This window comes from Saccostrea cucullata, unplaced genomic scaffold (assembly GCF_032062105.1).
Source record: "Saccostrea cucullata isolate Sc308-1 unplaced genomic scaffold, CSIRO_AGI_Scuc_v1 ctg3816, whole genome shotgun sequence".
NCBI lineage: Eukaryota > Metazoa > Mollusca > Bivalvia > Ostreida > Ostreidae > Saccostrea > Saccostrea cuccullata.
The window spans coordinates 1-9,239 of NW_026937471.1; the positions used below are offsets into that span (position 1 = coordinate 1).

The 9,239-nt window shown below is 33.3% G+C and overlaps 1 long non-coding RNA gene across 1 annotated transcript; it reads right to left on the reverse strand.

The window, feature by feature from the left end:
- Positions 1-275: 275 nt before the first annotated feature.
- LOC134248259 (uncharacterized) lies at positions 276-2,017 on the reverse strand. The gene is made up of 3 exons (XR_009988015.1): positions 1,720-2,017; positions 496-552; positions 276-352 (listed from the first exon to the last, which is right to left on the reverse strand). It is a non-coding gene; the product is annotated as an uncharacterized LOC134248259 (long non-coding RNA).
- Between the last annotated feature and the right edge of the window lie 7,222 nt (positions 2,018-9,239).

Genomic DNA, 9,239 nt, shown 5'->3' on the forward strand with positions numbered 1-9,239 from the left:
AAAGAAAAGAAAATTTGTTTTTACCTGGCGATAACATTATACAATAGTTGGCATCGTATGAATAGGGTGGTTTTTCAAAGGAGAATGACATTGTTTCTTGAGGAGTTATGCTGAGACCTCCACCAATAAAACAATTCATAGAATTCCGGACTCCGTAGAAGTTCTGACAACAATACTGCTGGAACAGAACTGTGAAGTGGGTTGTAGTTGATTTAATGGTGCAAAGTTGACTTTTGTACTGTGTGTGGAGTAACAGTACATTTACAAACTGATACGGAGGAGTGATGTGCATCGAAGGCGTTCAGTACAACTCTATTTCCAGTTCCTGATGTACTGTAACAAAGGGATGCTCCTGTATATCAAAATTAAAAAAATACTTAGTGATATAAAAAAGCTACATTGGAACATTAATATATACAAAGTTAACATATCTGTATTAGATTTATTTATAAACCCTGTAAGACAAACAATTCTATTATGGTTTAGATTAATTACCAGGTAAAGAATACTGTGTCATGGCCATCTGGCATGCTGTCTCACCTTTAACAGGGCCTGCAAATTTAATAAATAATTATTGAATACATGACTTCCTTCAAAGATGATTAATCTCTAAAATATTGTACCAAACATGACTGCATTGGTAAGGGTAAGCATATACATGTAGCAGTTTCCTCAAATCAATGCCATTCGGCCCATTTACTCAAATCAAAGACATTGATTGACTGCGTTTGTAGTGATGTTAGATTAATGGTGTTATATTTGTTTATTAATAATATACAAATGGGGTACGCAAGTTTTCGAGTATTTTTTTTTTAAAGTTATGATTATTAGTAGCTTTATTCATGGTCACTTTTATTACATGTGCTATTCCAGATGACATCATGTGTTGATGCATTCCTCCTTCCTTTCATTCTTCGTTAGAGATCAGCTGATGTATACAATACTGCTTGCTTTCAGGTCTATTATGAATGCTGTAGTCAATGACTGATATCTGATATTGTAATTATTAATTAAAGCACAGATTCACACGTCCTACTCTATGATTTAAGATTGCTCCATCATAGTAAAAATGGCAAATGGAGGAAGATGTCATGTTTAACCTATTTCTATAAAGACCCTTTCCCCGTCTGAAATTTATTATACTCGGGCTATTTGTTAAGTCTGGTACTTTCCGATTTATCTGATACAGGAGGCGTCAAGTCATTGATGGCTTTATTTCCAATCACCCAGCCGTAGTCAGAAATTCTTGTTAATGTGCTGAAAACACCCTAGGCCACATGTAAAGGTCATATACATGTATAAAAAAGTTAACATTTTTGTCAAGTTGAAAATAAATATGCTTTATTCAATGAAGTGACTTTGAAATTCATTAGCGTCTTCATTTTTTTTAAATTAAGCTTATTTTATGTTATTGTTCTGTACTATCAACTTCTTTATGATTCATCTATAAAATCTATAAACTATTTAAAATTTTGTCATTTTGGATTTTGAAATACTTGGCACTCTAAAAGATTGGTTGTTAAAACAAATCCATCTAAGAACAAATTGTCAGCATATTTGAATACAAAACAGCTTTATCATCACATCTTTGAAAATCATTCAAGTTGGTAATGCAGGTACATGATTACAGTTGAGGAGACCCGGTAGTTTAATTCATACATGTATCTCAAATTCAGAAGAAAAATATTAAAAATAATTAACACAAAATCACAATCTTACCTAGGAAAGTAAACAGGATCCAAAACATACAAAAAATCATGTCTGTCGTCCGCCGATTAAAGAATGGGACATACCCGCCATTCGTCATACTGACCGCGCTGACAAAGTGGTTCTTGGGATGAAAGACTTTTCCGTCAACAAGTTAACTTAAGGTCCGACACTTTAAATTTAATCTCAGGCGATTGAAAAAATTAATAAAGACTCTTTAAGTTTCGGTTTATCCTTGGACAATTGTTTGGTTCTAAACGCACACCCATTTCTGCAGAATTAAATGCCCCGTAAACGGCACTTGCAGTAATTGAGTTCTGACAAAGAATTTCTTTTTATAGAAAATTACTCGAAAACCAGTTTGTAATCCAAAGTAAATTTAACCAATGGAATAGGATGTAAACATTGCATGGTGAAATGATTTCATCAAATAAAAGTAAAATGCTTTAATGTGTGAAGATACTAGGTATATCGCGTTTAAGGTAGATCTTCAAATATCTTTATTGTTGATCAGAATCTACATGCATTACTTAGGGTTAATTAAAGGGTTTAATTAATAACCCGTCCGTCTTCACACAAGACTTCCGGGATTTGGGAATTAAAAGAAGGGAGTCTTGTGATTATATTTCGTGATGTACAGTGTATAAACCTGTACTTTGTATAAGTTTCTCTTATTGACTTTAACCCAGCCAGCCAATAAGGAAGTATAAATTTTAATTCAAGAATTCTATTGAACCAAAATCAAAAGGTGTGACATATTAGAGTATACCCTTAAACACAAAGAAACTAAATGTATATTTAATGCACATAGTGTATTGAATAATTAAATACGTATAGGTTAATCAGAAGGAATACATACATAAAGCACATGTACATGCATGTAGGTGTGTGAGGCTGTGTTGCTAGAAAAAAAAAATATGTACAAACCGGTACGTACAGTACAATGAGTACTTGTACCTTCAAAATGTTAATATTATTTTAGTTTCACTTATTTCGACGCAAAAAAAAATCAAAATGATGTTACAAGATCAAAAAATAGTTCAAGACATGTATCTTACGTGTATTTGTATTGTATTAAAATGTTTTTGCACTTCTACTTTACTGGTCCGCGTATTTTGTCTGAATTATCATTAACCAATATACATGTATAACCAATGTACCAAATAGAAGTTTTCATTTTTATTTATTTGATAAATCATCAATGCAACTTAAGATTAAACCTTATAATTAAATAATGATTATCTTCGGTTAAAAGTTTGCACTGATCCTGATGCACTATGGCCACACATGCTGTGAAAACAAGTGGCAAAAGAAAAGAAATCCTCATTTTAATGATATTTATCAATATTTTTATGCTTCAGAGGACATGGCATGCAATATCTGCAAATTACTTATTACGTTTGATTACTTATTTAATATTTAAGTGAAAAGGAAATTCAAATTCCTTTATCCCTGACAAACCAGGGACATAATCGGGAGTGACATCTTCCATATGCACACTGGCTAAAGATGGGCACTAGTTTTTTTTTTGTTTTTTGTTTTTTTTTGAGGGGTGGGGACATTCTTCCCCAGATAAATATGTCTGAGAAATGTGTACAAATATCTTTTTAAAAAATTGAATCGTTTTATTTACATGTGTAAGATAAATAAAACACCAAGGAACTAATTAGATGATAGTCCGAATAATTCTGATGTTTTCCAGGATTTGTTAATACGATTTTGATATTTAACGTGCCAGGAAAACTGTTTTCCTAGCAAAAAATCGTAAAAGTTTCTGGAAAACATTGGATATTTTCAGACTAGCTGATGAAAGATCTTGTTTGCAATCCATAAAATAATTTTGTTCAAAACATTTCAACAATTAATATAAAGAAACCTAATCTTCTTCTTATCTTGTTTAAATACATTAATTTTCCCTTTTCTTTTTATTTTTCAGAAAAGTCCTTAAAACACATACCTCAGAAAAACATCGATATCTCTAGTGTTGAAACTGCAGCTAATTAGTTCGAAGAGGAATAACTCTAAAATTTTACCTTTGCTTCTGCCTGCATGGCAGAGTAACTCTCTTTGTTTTGGATCAAACTAACACCGTAACATACATTCATGTGTCTGTTCAGAAATTCTATGGAAAACGTTGCCTTTTTGTTTGCTCTTTCATATAATACAAACATTAAAAAAAATATTAATTTACCTTAGTAGCCTATTAACACAAAATACTAAAAAGTAAAATTCATTGACCTTACTTTCACTCGACTTCAGATACACGGTACATACTACATAGTATGTACATGTATAACCGCTATATACATGTATTTAAGTATCAATATTTGCATATCCACTGCTCTCTCCCACTATGAACATGTAGCCATCAACTGCGTTCATAGCACTATAGACGCAAATGGCTTATTACACTCGTGTAAAACAACCTCTCCTTTACGTAATAAAAAAGTGTTGAGAAGTATATATATGAAATGTTTTGTAAAAGAAATAAATATGTTTTTAATAATATTTTTTGGAAAAAAAAGAAATTCAGAACAATTTAAAATTGCTTATTGATATCTTTAAAAATTTAATTTTGGTGAATGTATTTAATTGTAATATAAAACTTTTTAAAAATTGAAGACAACTCCATATTTTTATTTTTTCTTATCATATTTTTGCATATTTGTACAAAGAACGATAACTCTTCACACGTGGGTTATGAAACATTCAGAAAGAGCAGCCTATATGTCTATTTCAAGAACGATTTCAGCTTTTAAAATTGAATAGAAAAAACTTTAAAAATCATAGAAAAGCATTCTGGAGTTATAATCATTATTAAAGCAATCTCTTTATTCCATCATAAGGTTAAATTATTGATTTTTGTCAGAGGGTTTCAATAACGTTGATCGATGACGTCACAACTGAATCAAAACAAAAATTAGGAGATGGGTGCAGCTTGTATCCAGATAACTGTGTTTAAGAGGCAAATACTCTATAAATTGTTTGTGATTATTAGAGAAAAGGTGCAATGATCAGATATGCTAATTTTATAGCCGCGTGTTTTTCTTTACTGAAGACAACAAGCCACATCCATATGTAAGCCAGGATTTCCTCTGATATTCTTGACAACATCAAAGAATGCAAATATAAGTAATAAACAACGATTATTTAGTGAACATGGCATTATGAATAGCAATAGCTCTGCTGGCATATTTTCCATGATGCGCTAGCGCGCATCATGAAATATGCCAGCAGAGCAATTGCTATTCATAACGCCATGTTCACTAAATAACGTTGTGTATTTCTTAAATATTACAATATTTGAAAGTTATATCGTCCAACATTTATTATTAATAGGGTCAAGTGCAGCCAGTTGACAAAGTTGATACACTGCATTACTACATTGTATATTTTACAGAAAATAAATTATACATATAACACTAATAATATTTATTTAGTGGTCCGCGTTGCGCAGTGGCAAGAGCGTATGCTCGAGAGTTGCAAAGAAAGGAGTTGATCCTTAGGTCTCGGGTTGAAATACATGTACCACTGTGAGACGTGGAGACAGGTCCTATGTATGAGACCGCATATTATAATGACAGATTTCAGTTAAGGACATACGCAAGGTACCTAACCTACCGATAATTTTTCAAGATATTCTTAATTTAACATTATAGTGCTATCAGATGTTCACAGACAAAAAATCAGCATGCATTACCAGGGGTTTTTGGAAGATATCATATGAACATTTTTGCATCATTCAAAGAAAAATATACAAAAATTACAACACATCAATTCCAGTTTTTTTTCCCCATCAAAATTTGTTTTAGAAGAGGTGTACAAATCCATACATAGACATTAAAAGTATTGCACACAGGACCTTCATTTAGTGGAACTCTTCAACTCCAGGGAAGAACCCAATAATGTTTAAACTAAGTTGCATATGACCATAACTGGAAGTAATACATGCGATTTGATTGCATGACGGTTTGTCAAGGATACTGAATAATACCTAACTACACGTTTTCATGCTGTTTATTTTAAACTAGTCAACATCCAGAAAGATGGCCAATGAACGAAAATGATAGGAACAAGTTGCTTTAAAAAAAGGACTGCAATACGTGAACCAATATGCACGTGTTTCTAACCGAAATTCAATCAGAGCAGAACATTTCTAGGTTAGTGAATATTCATGTAGGATCGTTCATATTTCTACAATGATTTGCCTACTTTGACTGATAGTACTTTCAAAGCAAAATTTTTAAATTTTATCTCCGATTAGCATAGAGTTTTGTCATTTTTAGAAATCGGATGTAACCCATAACGGCTGCATGCATGGAACCTGACATCTGTTCTGGATTTATACGGAATAAAATAGATCTGATGGTACACGTGTGGCACAGCTCTGTAGTACGCATATTTTTGTTTTCGGAGATGCCCCTCTCCCCAACATGGAAAACGTCACTATAGGCTTCTATCAATCTGTATTTGGATTGCTGTATATCAAATTCTTTTGCATGCCTTGGTACACAAAACTAATACCACTGAAGACTTGTGTGTTTAAAAGATGAAACAAGTCGTTAAATGACTTTTTCAATTCAAGTTGTTGAGTTCTCTATGTACTGCAAGTTCTTCCTACCTTTTGAAATGCTCGTGCCATGGAATCAATGCTTAGTTTGTGTATAAAAGTATATGTATACAGGTGTCTCATTATATCGCGGTACTTAAATCTTTTGCATAAAAAAGTGTAATTTGATTTTTTAAATTTAACTTTCATCAAATGATATTAATAAAGCAAACTATGGCCTAACTTTTTAGTATCAAATTATTTCCCAAGCTTGCATCGTCTAAGTTGTAGTCTATTTTTGAAACAGGAAGTCTCATTTACCTCCTAAATTGGAGATTCTCATAGTATCGCGGTATGGGAAAACATGGAAACTTGAGGTTGACATGGACTTCAATTCTCATTTTTTATTTTACCATGTAATTTTACATAAGAAAATAAACAATTATACAAACTAAAGTCTTTCAAAACATGAACTTTATATGGATTTTACTATATTATAAACTCATCGGGCTAAAAATAATAAAAACGGAGATCGATTTCTGTAAAATTACGTTTTATTTGAATAATTTTTTTCCCGACGCATTTTCCATACCTTTTTAATCATCACAAAAATTTACATTTAGATGACAGACTGATATTGTTTTCAAGAAAAAGCATATGAGCTACGTATCTGATTTTTTGGAATATACCGCGATACAATGAAACCCGCGATATAATGAGAATCGAGTATATAAGAGAGAAATTTTGAGCCACCAATGAATATACATGTATATATTTACATTTCCAATAAATTTCCCTATGATTGTTTACAAAATAAAATGCAGTTCATTTTCTCATGAACTACATTTCATATGTACCACGAATAAGCGTGAATATCTCCATTGTTACGTCATAATACCGCACTTGACATCACAAAAATAAAGTGCACACTGTTTTGCTTTCAAAATGAAAGTTGAATTGCGTAAATTTATGGCAAGTCAACAGAAAAATAATGTAAATATTAGAAATGAATTTAATTTTTGAAGATTGATGAGGTATATGAACTGCAACGCTTTACGCCGGCATATTTATCATGAAGCGCTAACGTGCTTCATGAAATATGCCGGCGTGAAGCGTCGTAGTTCATAACCTCATGAATTTTCAAAAATTAAATTCATTTCTTAAATATACGACATGCAGATTTAAGAGCGAGATGCGTCAATGAATGGCATATTCTAATTCAAATATGGCGAATTATTCTACGGGCAAGTTGTCTTAAGAGCGAACTCTCTCGTATTCTCGTGCATGCGTACACTGACATTTACCCATAACACCCGGTTTAACCTCGTTTACATTTTCTGACGCAGTACAAAGAGCGTTGGATACCTTAGAATCCTGCGCAATGCAAAAAAAAAAAAATACACTAGGGAAATGCATACCAAACTAAGGTTCCGTGTCGCAGGAGGTGCTGGCACGAAAAAGATCCCTCGCTGCTCCATGGCCCCAGTGCCAAGATGGACAAAATTTGCAGCTCTCAACCAGGAAGTGGTGGAGTCTCAATATGAGTGAAAAAAATAAACAAAGTACAATCAATTAATACAATCAGTAGTAACTAATATTTAACCACTTTAATTTAAATAAATTACGCCGTTTTCTCGCGAAATTCGAATTTCCTCTGTTTTTAGTTATTATTTGTACATTCATCTTTGTTTAAGATTTTGCATTTACAGAGGTCCATACATCGCAGATTGGCTCGTGTGCATCCACATCTCTCTGTTTTACAACCTTTTGTGCAGTTGCAAGCTATAAAATCTAGACAAGCCTCTGGAATTGGATCTAAATTCATAAGTATCGGCACCAAACAACCACTATCCAGCTTCCACCCCATTTCAGTTGGACATGGTAATAAGGACTTACAAATGTTTGCCTGTCTCCATATCAAGGCTTGGTAGTGTACTCGCTTTACATGCATGCATAAGGCATCACTAGTTGGAGGCATATTTTCAGGGCTTTTTGATTTCCCAAATAATACATTCCTTACCGTATCAGTAGGCTCCGCTTCTTGGTTAATATACAACTTACAGATAAACTTTTCACACTCTTTGATTTTCTGATCAGTTAAATCTCCCTCACCTAAGCCCTCGAGTGGCTTATAATTATCTCTGAATACCCGCAGGGAAGATTTTTTTGATATTCCATAGAAACAAGATGTTGTGTCACACCCTGTCAGTGCATGAAATGCTACCAAATGTTTGCGTAACTCTGGAGAAGAGAAGTTTTTTCTCAACAACAACATGAACAGGAATGTTTTTGGCTTTAAAAAGGTTCCTGCAATCATCCACAAATATCTATCTATTTCTGAAAAGAATGATATAAGTAGCAATAAGACATCAGTATCGCATGCTAAAATGACAATAGAGGTGCAAGCTGATACTTTTGAACAGTGTATGGCATGAAGCACTATTCTAGTGTCTGCCTCTTCATGCATGGCTTCTAGCGTAGACAATTCTAACAGATCATCATTGCATTTCACACCAATTTCTTCTACCAATCCCCCGGCAGTAACAACGATTTTCCCAATAGGCGCTTGGAGAATTATTTCTTCAGACAGCATGGCAGCAAGATCTTTCTTGTTTTCGTTCAAAGACAAGAAGGTAGCGAAGTTAGTTGGAAGAGGAACGTCTCGATTTTCAACAATCCTTCTGACTGGTTGGTGCCGTTTTGCTCTGCGATAACGAGTTTCGGATTTTATTGATTGGTCCCTGTAGCGATCAAACAGAACATCGATCCTAGAGAAATTGTTTTCTTTTCTAAAAACAGTTGAAACAAACTCGTCAGCAAAGTGTCCAAATGTTTTCATTCCATGTGTTCTAAGGCTCTGAACCAATGCTTGCCCATCTATAATTAGAGCTGATGAATCACTTTCATGTTGAACTCGCGCCCCAACTTCGACATCCTTCAGAATTTCATTCTATATAATTGATTTGTTTCCTGATTTCAAGGA